Here is an 11,629-nt window from a genome sequence, read left to right as displayed (position 1 = left end):
CACAGTGCCCTTTTCGCATCTCGACCAGTTATAAACCGAATTGCAAACTTTTTTACTTATAAAAGTATTTGAATGAAATTTGATACATAGGCACTTGGAATAAAGGAAAATCAAACGCCAATTTCAAAATTGGGTTTTGCGCATGCGCAGTGCCAACTTTTTTATTTATGGAAGAATTTAAACGAAATTTGATACATAGGCACTTGGGGATAAAGGAAAATCAAACGCCAATTTCAAAATTTGGTTTTGCGCATGCGCAGTGCCAACTTTTTTATTTATGGAAGAATTTAAACGAAATTTGATACAAAAGCACTTCGAATAAAGGAAAATCAAACGCCAATTTCAAAATTTGGTTTTGCGCATGCGCAGTGCCAACTTTTTTATTTATGGAAGAATTTAAACGAAATTTGATACATAGGCACTTGGGATAAAGGAAAATCAAACGCCAATTTCAAAATTTGGTTTTGCGCATGCGCAGTGCCAACTTTTTTATTTATGGAAGAATTTAAACGAAATTTATCATAGGCACTTGGGATAAAGGAAAATCAAACGCCAATTTCAAAATTTGGTTTTGCGCATGTGCAGTGCCAACTTTTTTATTTATGGAAGAATTTAAATGAAATGTGATACATAGGCACTTGGAATAAAGGAAAATCTAGCGCCAGTTTCAAAATTTTATTTTGCGCATGCGCCGTGCCAACTTTTTATCTATGGAACTATTTAAGTGAAATTTGATACTTAGGCGCTTGGAACAAAGGAAAATCTTAGTTTATTAGTTAGTTATAGTAAATTAGTTTTAAAATTTAGGTTTGCGCATGCGCAGTTCCAACTTTCTTATTTAGAAAAGCATTGAAATGAAATTCTTCTCATAAACTGAAATTGAAGTAGCACGTCAACAATGGATTGCCCATGTGCAACGCTATCTTTCATATTTGTGGCCGGATTTTTACGATTTTAACAGAAGTTGCATCTTACAAATGGGAAATGAATGCAAGTGGAAATGCGCTTTATGTAAATCGTTTACGATTACTTTTTAACTTGTTAATTCTGCCTAAAACGGCATCAACTGTATAACATAGTAACCGATAATAACATGTTTGGTCCCGAGTAGCACGAGTAAAAATTGTTTACCAAAATTCCGAATTACATAAGGCAGTGCTGGAAACATTGTTTCGGAGGCTTCTGTAAAAATCCCAATAAAATTTAGATCTTTTTTTATTAATACCAGTCCATCATCCAGCATAGAAAGAACTCTCTAATTAAGCAAGTATAAACTATGGAAATAGTATATTAAGAAACAAGTTTCATAAGTGGCGCGTTTAACGCACGAGTTCAAGTTTAGAAAACGAGCGGCTAATGAACGAGTGCGATGGGGCGTCTTATGAAACAAGTTTCTTATACTATTTTTTCTATTGAGAAGAAATTTTCGAGAAATTTTTATCAAAATGATGTTATAGTAACTTTTTGTAAGTAGGGAATTTTGATATAGAAGTTGTATTAGTGCAGGTTGTATTAAGTTGGCAGTACGACGTCCCAAATATTTCACTTATTTAAATACACTCTCATCAATTTTGTTTTAATTAATAAACTTCAGAAATTAGTACATTAACTGTGGAACAATTCATAAAGGCAAAATGCAGTCCTTCGTCCTTTTATATAAGTTATGTGAAATTCAGTCGTGTCACTGTCGATTAACGACAAAGCTAACAGCTAACAGATTTCGCCCGTATGACACTGCTTCTACTTATATTGGTGACTGACATAAAAAGAAAAACAAAGGTTTCTTTTTGCGATTTGCCATTAACGGTCACTAACGGATCGGTCCTTAGTGGGTTGTTGTTACGTGATAGGTGTCACTCATTACGACGGGTTCGGCTTCGGATCGTCACTTCCTCTTAGGAGCATAACGATACTACACAAATCAGGCTCACGATATGAATAACGCAGAACAAGTGCTAAAAGCAATAAGCTGCTCCTTTAAAATATTGTTTAATGTGTTCCGAAGGTATCCTCGTTGTCATCCATTCCCCATTCGAAATCTCCTTTATAACCTGTAGGTCGTTTTTGGAAGATAGGTACACTATTCGTACTAGTAATCATTGGTCACAGATTGTACGTAGATGTTGAACGTGCTACAAAAAGAGGCATTAATCATTAATGTACAAATTTACCTCAAAGCCCCACATTTTTGATATCTCGGTTCTTATGCTACATACCGTAATATTTAATTCCCTTTTGAGTTTTGGAAGGAGAAAGTAATTAAGTGGTTTTTTCATATTGTTCTTGTAATTTGATTAACACTATCAGCCTTACATGTCTCGCTTTTAATCAAATAGAAAGGGAATCTTGTCTTTCTGTATATCAAAACATAACCCTAATTTGTAAATAAATACAATCGAATGTCAAATAGGGTAGTGAATTTAGGTTTTCCTCTTTAATACCAACTTAAAAACGGTGCGTTAATAGGTCTCATTAACGCACTGTTTTGAGCGGAAAACAGTGCGTTAATAAGAACATTTAAAAATCGAAATAGAAAAAAATATTTAACCGCTATATGTACCAGTCAGTCGAGTTTGTATGTATGCACCTACTTCTTGTGGTGACATCAATTAAATAATAATAAATATAAAATAATAAACTGAACACGATGTCGTGATGTTCACATTTATATAGTTAGGTCAGTTATGTTAGTGAATGGTAAGACTAGGCCATTTGAAAAATACACATATGGACAAAAACTTGACTAATTATTTATGTGACTAGTAACATCTTTGTCGCACACGATTTTTGAATATAGGGTGCGTATTAATTTTTCGCGATTTTTCTGATTTTGATTCGTTCAAATAAATACTGCATAGTCAATTAAACTCCGTATCCGGCTTAAGGCATTTTTAGATAAAGGTCGCATTGTTTTTTTTGTTCGGAAATCACTACTTGTATATTATAATTAGGTAAAATGACTTTTACAGTTATGGATCTAGTTAGCACATATTATTTTTACAGATTGAATTTAATTGGCCACTCGTGCTCCGACTTTAATTACGGAAATTAAGTGTAACGATCGAATATAATATGTACTAAATGGAAAATACGTATTTCATCCCCCGTATCTATACTTTATGTAGCTGCAATAAGGCGTTTCTATACACTTTATGATTAATGATGGGGGTGTATGTACGTACAAATCCTAGTATAATAGCGTTCTCTCCCTATTTAAAGAGACCCTAACTTCATTACCGGTATTGCCGTTATTCTAATCCTTTAGTTGCTATAGGCCTTTGTAGAATTTTCACTCGAATTTTCATTATAGGAATTATTTATATTTCCTACTTTGCTAATGGCAATTTCTCTCTTCTGTGATCGCAAATGTTATAACATTGTATGTAAAATTGGAAAGTGCATACCCAAACACATAGAAAAATCCATTTGTTCCAATTCGATGTTTTGATTGTTACATTGAAGAAAAAAGGCAAATTAACCCTACCTTCTCCATAAAACATTATTTAAAAGAGGTGTGAAATTGTAGCCTATACAGGCGGCAAAAGGGCAAACGCCTAAAATTGAATAAAATTCACTTTGTCTTTGTAATTCATAGTTTTCTTATGGATCTTATTGGCAACCCTGTTGGCAACCCATGGGGTCAAAAATTAAGCTCGACGAATAATTTAAGAAAATTTCATGCAGTACGGTTGTCAAATGTAAGCTAAACAATTTAAAAAAAGTCCTTTTTTGGAGACTTGGAAAGGTTTTTTTGTTTGATTAATAGATTGCATACTTGTGTATGTATAAACAGTAATTTTTGTGGAAATACATGCCTGTAATTAGTATAGATAGGGTCATATTTGTATTTTATTGTTCAGTTGTTCGCTGATGATGACAGTTTTGCTGTCGAAACGTTTTTAATATATTATTGTGGTTTATTGGTGTTTTTATTATACTTTTGCAAATTTTTAGTTAACATATGATGTAATTTTGGGTATGAAATAAAAAAATTAAACATGAAAACTCTTATCTAGGTCGCAATTTTGGGCTCGATTAATCGAAACACTAATCCAAATTTGACATAAAACAATAAGGCTGAATGAAAAACAGGTACTAAGGGCCATAACACATACCACGCTACAAGAGATCGATAGACAATTAATTAACGCAAAACTTAATTACATTAAAGTGTCAATAATACAAAATCTCCGGTCACAACTGCAATTTTCAAACAAATAGACCCACAAACAGACCAAACATGATGACACTTAGGAAGTTCACTTCTTCAATTGCACTCAAATTTCGATCTAACCGACACTGACTTCGTTGTAATTGCAATTTGATGGTAGACAAACCTCCATTTAACAGGTACTGGGAAACTTCTTCGTAAACCTAAACGCTTCTGCTTAACTCGACTTATAACGATCACTTTTTACACTTCAATCTTTTAATACTCGTAGCACTCAACTAACTTTCTCCTAAACTTCACAATCAAATAAGATTGCCTCTTCAAAAAGCGTCCATGACGACAAAACTGACTATTTTGCCAAGAAATACGCTCACGTCCAAATACGATTTACGTCTTTCACCAAAAAGAGCCACGATTAACGCCCGGTTCGCTTCCTTCCTTCCCTTTCCATTTAAGTCCTTCCCCCTTCCTGTACAAAATAATGCTCGTCTTCGAAAGATCAAGCTGCACCTGTGTTCAATACGGCGATAACACGTCCTTATCTTGAAATTTAATTAGCCTACGTAGCGATAAGAAAACTTCTCATCTACGATACGATACGGAGAAAAACATGAGATAAACTTTACAAATACTACGCAAATAATTTTCAGATGTTGAAATCTAATCTTCTAATACGTAATTTAGTAGATTTATAATTAAACAAAATAAGCAAGATAATTATTTAAACAAAATTAACAGCTAATAATTCTGAAAACAAAATCGACTTCGAAATCAAATATGACAGGAATTGCGTTCCATCCCAACCATGACCACATCTAAAGTTAATTAAAAAATTTGAAATGCACTACAGGGTGACCTATCATTACTGCAGGTGCCCAAGCCAAATAAAACGTCCGTCTGACGTAGTTTACATAACACGCATATCAATTTACAATCTTCGTAGAATTACCTTAAATACAGATACAGGAATCTCCTCAGAATCGTCTTAGAATCTTTTATAGCGTTCTTTAGGAAAGTTTTGCAGAGTCCAAGAAGATTCTAAAATGGAACTTAATTGTACTCGTATAACGTGCAATTTTCTTAAAACTTAAAGCGTCTAGTCGCCGTAAAACCGGGATAGTTCGTTTTACAATCTTCTTGGAGTCGTCTGGGAATGTTCTTCGAATCTAGATCTCTTCTCATGACCATTGTTTAATCTTTTATATTAGGATTTTGGAATCTTAGGGGTCTCTATTGTCCGCGGAAATTTCTAAAAATTTCTACAGAACCTTGCCAGTATCTTCTTAAATTTTCAGAACTACTACAGTCGTTTGAATCTCAGAGTATTCGGAGAATATCTTTTAGAATCTTGTTAAAATTTGTACAGAATCATGAGACCCCCTAGAATGTATAGAATTTTGAGGACACTTAGAATCTTTTCTTCTAAGGATTTTCTTATTTTTTAAATTTCTCTTTTAATTTGTTAGTTTCATGTTATGATTATGTTCACATCTTTTCTTACCCCCCGAATGGGGAATAAAGTCTAGATTTTTCATAGCGAATCTTGCTAGAAACTTCTCCATTATTCTTCTTATCCATTTTCTCTGCAGAGATCTAAGGTCTTTTCTTCCGTTTTTAGTTACCCGCCTTGTAATCTCGTATTTGTATTCCCGCTTTTTTGTACTTTCGCGTAGTGTTCGTCAATTTTTCCCCAAAAATCTTGCTCGTTGTAGGATTGATACCGCTAAAGTTACAAAAATATGTTACTTTGTGTGTCACATCACACAAATTTTCAATCCAATTACTATGGAACAATGTTTTGGGCAGGATAATATATTTTCCGGAAAGTGTATTGAACTGTATCTCTGAGGGAGTGTACCTCGAAATAGTAACTGACTTGGACTATCATTTATACCACGGTAGCAAATCTCTTAGCATCCTTCTTATAAAGTGCTTAGATCGTTAGCTACTCGTAGTCCTTGCTACTACCCACTCGTAGTCCTTGCTACTATACCCACTCGTAGTTCAAACGTTCCAAGATCGAGCAACGAGTAGGCCGTTTTTGTGAAAGTTCTGCCAAGAAAACGTGGAAGGTTTATGGTAATTTTCATTATTCTTTCTTAAGTAAAACTATACTAAATAAGTCTTTTAATACAAATAGATCATCGTAGTATAGGTACCGTGGGCGCGAGTTCTGCAAGGTTTTTTCTATTCAGTCAGTTCAAAGGCAAATTATCTCCTGCATAATTCTCATTCATTTTCAATAGAAGTCGTGCCAGTTAAAAGCGGAGCCAAAGTGGGACACCCCCAATAAGAATTTCGAACAACCCCAGGCAGAAAAATTTTAAGTCGACTAGTTGTGGTAATGACGAAGCTATCGAACTCGGGCTGAAAAAACAGAAGATGACTGAAGGGGTTCTTCATCGAATCGCATGCCATTCCTGCACAGCCTGCCGTCTCTGCAACTCTTCTCAGAGTTCTTGACAACCCTAAAATAGTCATCTTGATGAGGCATTCAGTCAAAATTAGCTCAATTGTGACGCCTGCTTCAATATTTTGGTTTTGGATTTGAGCCAGGCAAATGTTAAAATCTTAACGGATGCGACCACATGCCGTAATAATCATAAGCACTTGACTTACAAAATCGCATTGATTCACTATTGATATGTTTCTTCCTAAATAAGTATCTAATACATTTTGTCAACCGGCCAATTTTACCACAATATTCATTACAACATTAATTTGTACGGTACACCACCCCGATAAGGAAAAAGCTCAATAGCCAATCTGCATAACGGCACTTCAAAAGGGTACCTGTTATGTAAGTTTTTCCAGTACGTTAATTCAAAGAGAATACTAAATTAATACTTGATCAATCTTTTGTTAATGAAACTTATGATTGATTATGGTGCACAATTTTAAGATGAACCATAAGCTCTTGAGTGAAAGTGAAAAAATATGACCGTATTCGTATCGTATGATCCATAAAGATAAAATAGACAAAATTGGCAACAAAATACTGAGTTCCATTATCCTTAAATGAAAGTTTATTAAAACATGACTTTCTTTGGCGGTATTTAAAAATTTTGCTCTCAGGTGTGAAATGGTCAATTTTATTGTGAGTACCTACGCGAAAATGGTACACCATTGGTTTATTGATTGATGGTTGTCAAACAACGTAGTCCTATCGGTAGCGGTTTTTAACGAAATCCCATTAATAATCTTGGTAGCTAGCGGTAATTATTATTTATCGCTACCAGCAGATATAGAGAATGTATTGCGGTATAGTATAATAAAGATACTCCCCCACGTTAGAAAGTAGAACAGGCGATTCCTAAGATGGTGCTCTGAGAAATTTCTCTAACTGATCTTTGTCCTTGATAGCTATTCAACAACCTTGCTTTACGGTGTGCCGTATTCTTGTCACTTTATGGGTGTACAATTGCGTTTATCTGATTTAATGCATGCATAATGCATATAAATCGAGCGATCGGTTTGTTTATACTCTACAAATTCGTCTTTGATTGTGTCATTTTTGGTCGAAACAGGAAGTCCGAACACGCGAGCCTAAAATCAATTAAATATTCACAATTAACCCTAATTTTCAAACTGGTTCGCCGGCGGACTTTTAACGCGTCGTAGGCATTAGTAACAAGACGGTAATTTGCATGAATTTATATCTCATCTTTTTCGACGGACTATTTCCACGTTTAATTAAACAAAACCGACATTCTCAGCAAACTTTAGAAAAGAAAGTTACGGTTGGCATTAGCGAAATTTGCGCTTGATTGATTGAGTGAGTGCCAAAGTGCGATTTGCTTTTGGTCTTCACGGAGGGTAACGTGAACTTGTATTCTTCTTCAATTAGCTACACGTTAACATCTGTAATAATGATCGAGTGTGAACAGATTTCGCTCGTTTCGGGACGTTATGCCTACGGTTCATTCCGTATATGTAGGTAGTTTTTTTATGAGCGTTTTGGAAAAAGAAATTCCTGCTAATGTTTAAGATGATTGATGCATTATTATAAGTACCTATTAAGACACTAACTTTAGGTTTTAACGCAGTAGAAGTGAGAAACTACCTGTCATCTTTGCATATTTTTAACTGTATCATTTGGGAATCTTATTATCCAAATAACGTAAAACACTCCTTGGAGTGCTTGGATCTGGTTTCAAACAAAAGTGCTATGGTCCCTTGTTACATAGAACTTTTTAGTTATTTTGTAAAAACCTTTTCTATTAGATAATTAACATTCCTATTCGTCTAGACACCATTTTGCAATATAATTTGCGGCAAGTGCCTCGTCATGTTGCTCAGTTTAGTCCATTCTGTCTGCTATATACATCTACAATGTTTACCGTTTGTTCATTTTATAAAGTCTATAATTTACTATAATTTAAAATTGGATTTGGTTTCACAAAAACCATCGCAAAACAATCATCTTCTAAATGACAAGGTCCGATGTCTACTCTACCAGTGTACACAGAAATGAGTTCGTATCGTTGCGTAGAGTATGGTTTGTCCATACGGCGAAAGAACGCTGGAACGGTGCCACAGAAAACTATAAGAGGTGGATGAGAATAAAAAAGTGAAAGTCAAAAAGTAGGTATACCGATTTTATCAATCGAAACCCAAATTACAAGTGTCAAGGTCCTGCAGTGCAATAATAGGGTCTTCCTGGTTTGAGTTTGGATCAAGAAAATTCTGATGAGGTCTATCAGTCGTTTTGCGCACCACATCATCATATTATGCATTGCCAGAAAAGGGCGGAAGTAGTGTCACACCCACTGATGGCATGCGGGAACAAAACCATCCCTCGTGGAACCTGCATTTCTCCACATGTGAAGGAATTTGCTGGATATTGGGTGTACTCTAATCCACCTCTGTAGCCTTTCTGGAAGTACACGTTTGTCTGTTCAGAGCTTAAACCGTTAAGGAGGACCAGTAAGTCAATATCCTTCCCAATTATAAAAACTTGATCGAACGATGAGCTCTTGGAGAGGGCAGTCTTCATTATACTAGCATCGCCATCTTCTCAAGATTGATGGAAATAATAAAAATTGCTGTGACTAGCACAGATACTACCCGCACACCTGCGCATGCACCTCTTCCTTTTACAATTTACATCTAAGCATATCTCTACAGTGCTATTCATTTAGAAGTAGACATAGGGATTTCCTATGTCTAGTTTTAAATGACAAAAACTCTGCTGACGGACTCCTAATAATATTGCTTTGGCTTCCGTATTTTTATTTTCGTTCGTGTGCGATGTATTCAACCGAAGAAAAACTTGATATTGCCAATTTGGTATTAGTGTCGGTAATAGTTTAAGGAGCGCAAGAGACTTATTTTCTGTGTTGATCACTTTAAAATTAGTGGTTATTGAAATGCGATCCACGTAAGACACCGTAAGCAACCCTCAATTTTAACGAAGGATATGAATCTGAATATTTTAGTTTTTGTGGAAAAGAATCCCATATGATACTTGAGGAAAATAGCGGCCGAATTTAATATCTCTTCATGATAACCTAAAAGCATACTATTTATTGCCGTTTTTATTAAAATCTAGAATGACTATACAAAATGCGTGCGCATGTTATTTCGGTTGCATAAAATTAGACGTCTTTCAGGAGGATTTTTGTCATCATTGAGATTTTGCTTGATTGGGATTCCTGGTCCTCTGAAACGTGTACTTCTGTCAAGAAAGTGTGGGGGGGGGGTCATTTTTTACCCCATTGCAGTTACCGCTCTTACTAACTAAATGTAACTTGCACGTATTTTTTTAATTTTGACATTTTAGATGTAACTTACGGCTGCAAGTAAACATACACTAAAGAAATAAGCGTAAGCATAAAATAATCAATGTAAGCATAAATGTGAACAGTAAATTAATAAGGTAGTTTGTTTGAAAAAGCAGAAAGAAGTACCAGAATTTCGCGTTTTTTCGACCACCCTGTATATAGCACAGAGTTTTCGCCGTTGCAAACTTAGGTATACACTACTCTGAGGGATCCTAACAACATATAAAAAACTTCCTGTGGCCAGCGCAGGTACCACCTAACTATCCGCGCCACGATTTTGCCCAGTTGCACAATGTCAGTATAAACTGTTTATAGGTAAATTGTGGGTTGAAGGATTTGATTGGCTAATATTTCACACGTTGACCAATCGTGTTTCTGAAATTCTGTCAGTTAAACTAATCTGAAGTTTAAACTGACATTGTACAGGGTGGCAAAATAGGAATGCAAGGTACTGTATTTGGGAACCTGTCCATCGTAGAGGCTTGCGGTAAAAACAGTTATAACTAAAACGGCCACGAGAAAAACCTGGAAAATATTTTTAAGTTTCTGAAATGGCCGCTAGGGGGCGTAACTGCAATCTGGAATCTAAAAAAGTGATGTTTCTGTGAATTCCGCTATATTAACCTAACAAAAAAATGTCCGGTCTTTGAAGACGACGATAATCTGAACCTTTTTTGTTTGGCAATTTTTCCTGTATCTCTAAAAATGAAGTGGTGGGGGGTATTCAAAGGTTTCCGTAAAGAACACCCTGTATCTTCGAAACGGCTGAGCCGATTTTAACAAACTCGGGTTAATTGAAAAGAGTTATTCTTCGGCTACAAATATTATAATATTTGAAGTTTTGTTAGTTTCACATATCGCCGCTTGAGGGCTTTTTTCGACATTCCGACAGAAATGGTTAATTTTCTCAAAAAAATTAAATGCGTTGGTTTGATTTTTTTTTCATGAAAAAGTAGCTAAATGATGCCTAAACAAGCTCGCGAAAACAGCATCTCGTTCGGTTCTGAAGAGTTCAGTAATGAGAGAGATCGGCTTCCAGGCTTTTATTAAGATGAGAAGGTATTCGACCGTTAAAGGTTAAACGTTTATCTTGCCCCTTGTATAGCCCCTTAATCCTATCTTACCTCATATGTTTTTTTCTTAAGAACTCGAAGCTGTCTTGAAATAGCTTGACCCCGATTAACATAATGTTCTAATTACAAATAGAGATCGCAATAAATGTATCATTCAGTTTCTAGCGCACTCATGTACAACTTTAAAACTACTCCCCGAAATTCCCTACGTCGATGACGCTTTAAAACAGTCTTGCCATTCATGCATAATTACACAGACCATAAGCAATATTTTTCGATGGTCGTGCTTTAATAAATGACGATTTCATTAGTATCATAATTTTAAAATAATCGCGCATACTGTACGTAACATCCTCGAATATGGCATGTTTTAAGATGCGCCGCCGCTTTAAATTACGCTTATCGTGAGGAGCGTAATTACACTGATCACAAATCAAATTTTTGAGAAGATTGTGTGTTAAAAGATGGCGCTGGCGATCCCGACAAATTCGTCCATACGTTTAAATAGTGGTACAGAACATCTCCTGACTACCATGCTTCAGAGGGCGTGTAAAGCTGGCGGTCCCGGCAGTCATACCACGACTATCGTTAAGTCATACAGA

The sequence above is a fragment of the Photinus pyralis genome, unplaced genomic scaffold (genome assembly GCF_008802855.1).
Source record: "Photinus pyralis isolate 1611_PpyrPB1 unplaced genomic scaffold, Ppyr1.3 Ppyr1.4_LG5, whole genome shotgun sequence".
Classification (NCBI taxonomy): Eukaryota; Metazoa; Arthropoda; class Insecta; order Coleoptera; family Lampyridae; genus Photinus; species Photinus pyralis.
This window is presented reverse-complemented; position numbering follows the sequence as displayed.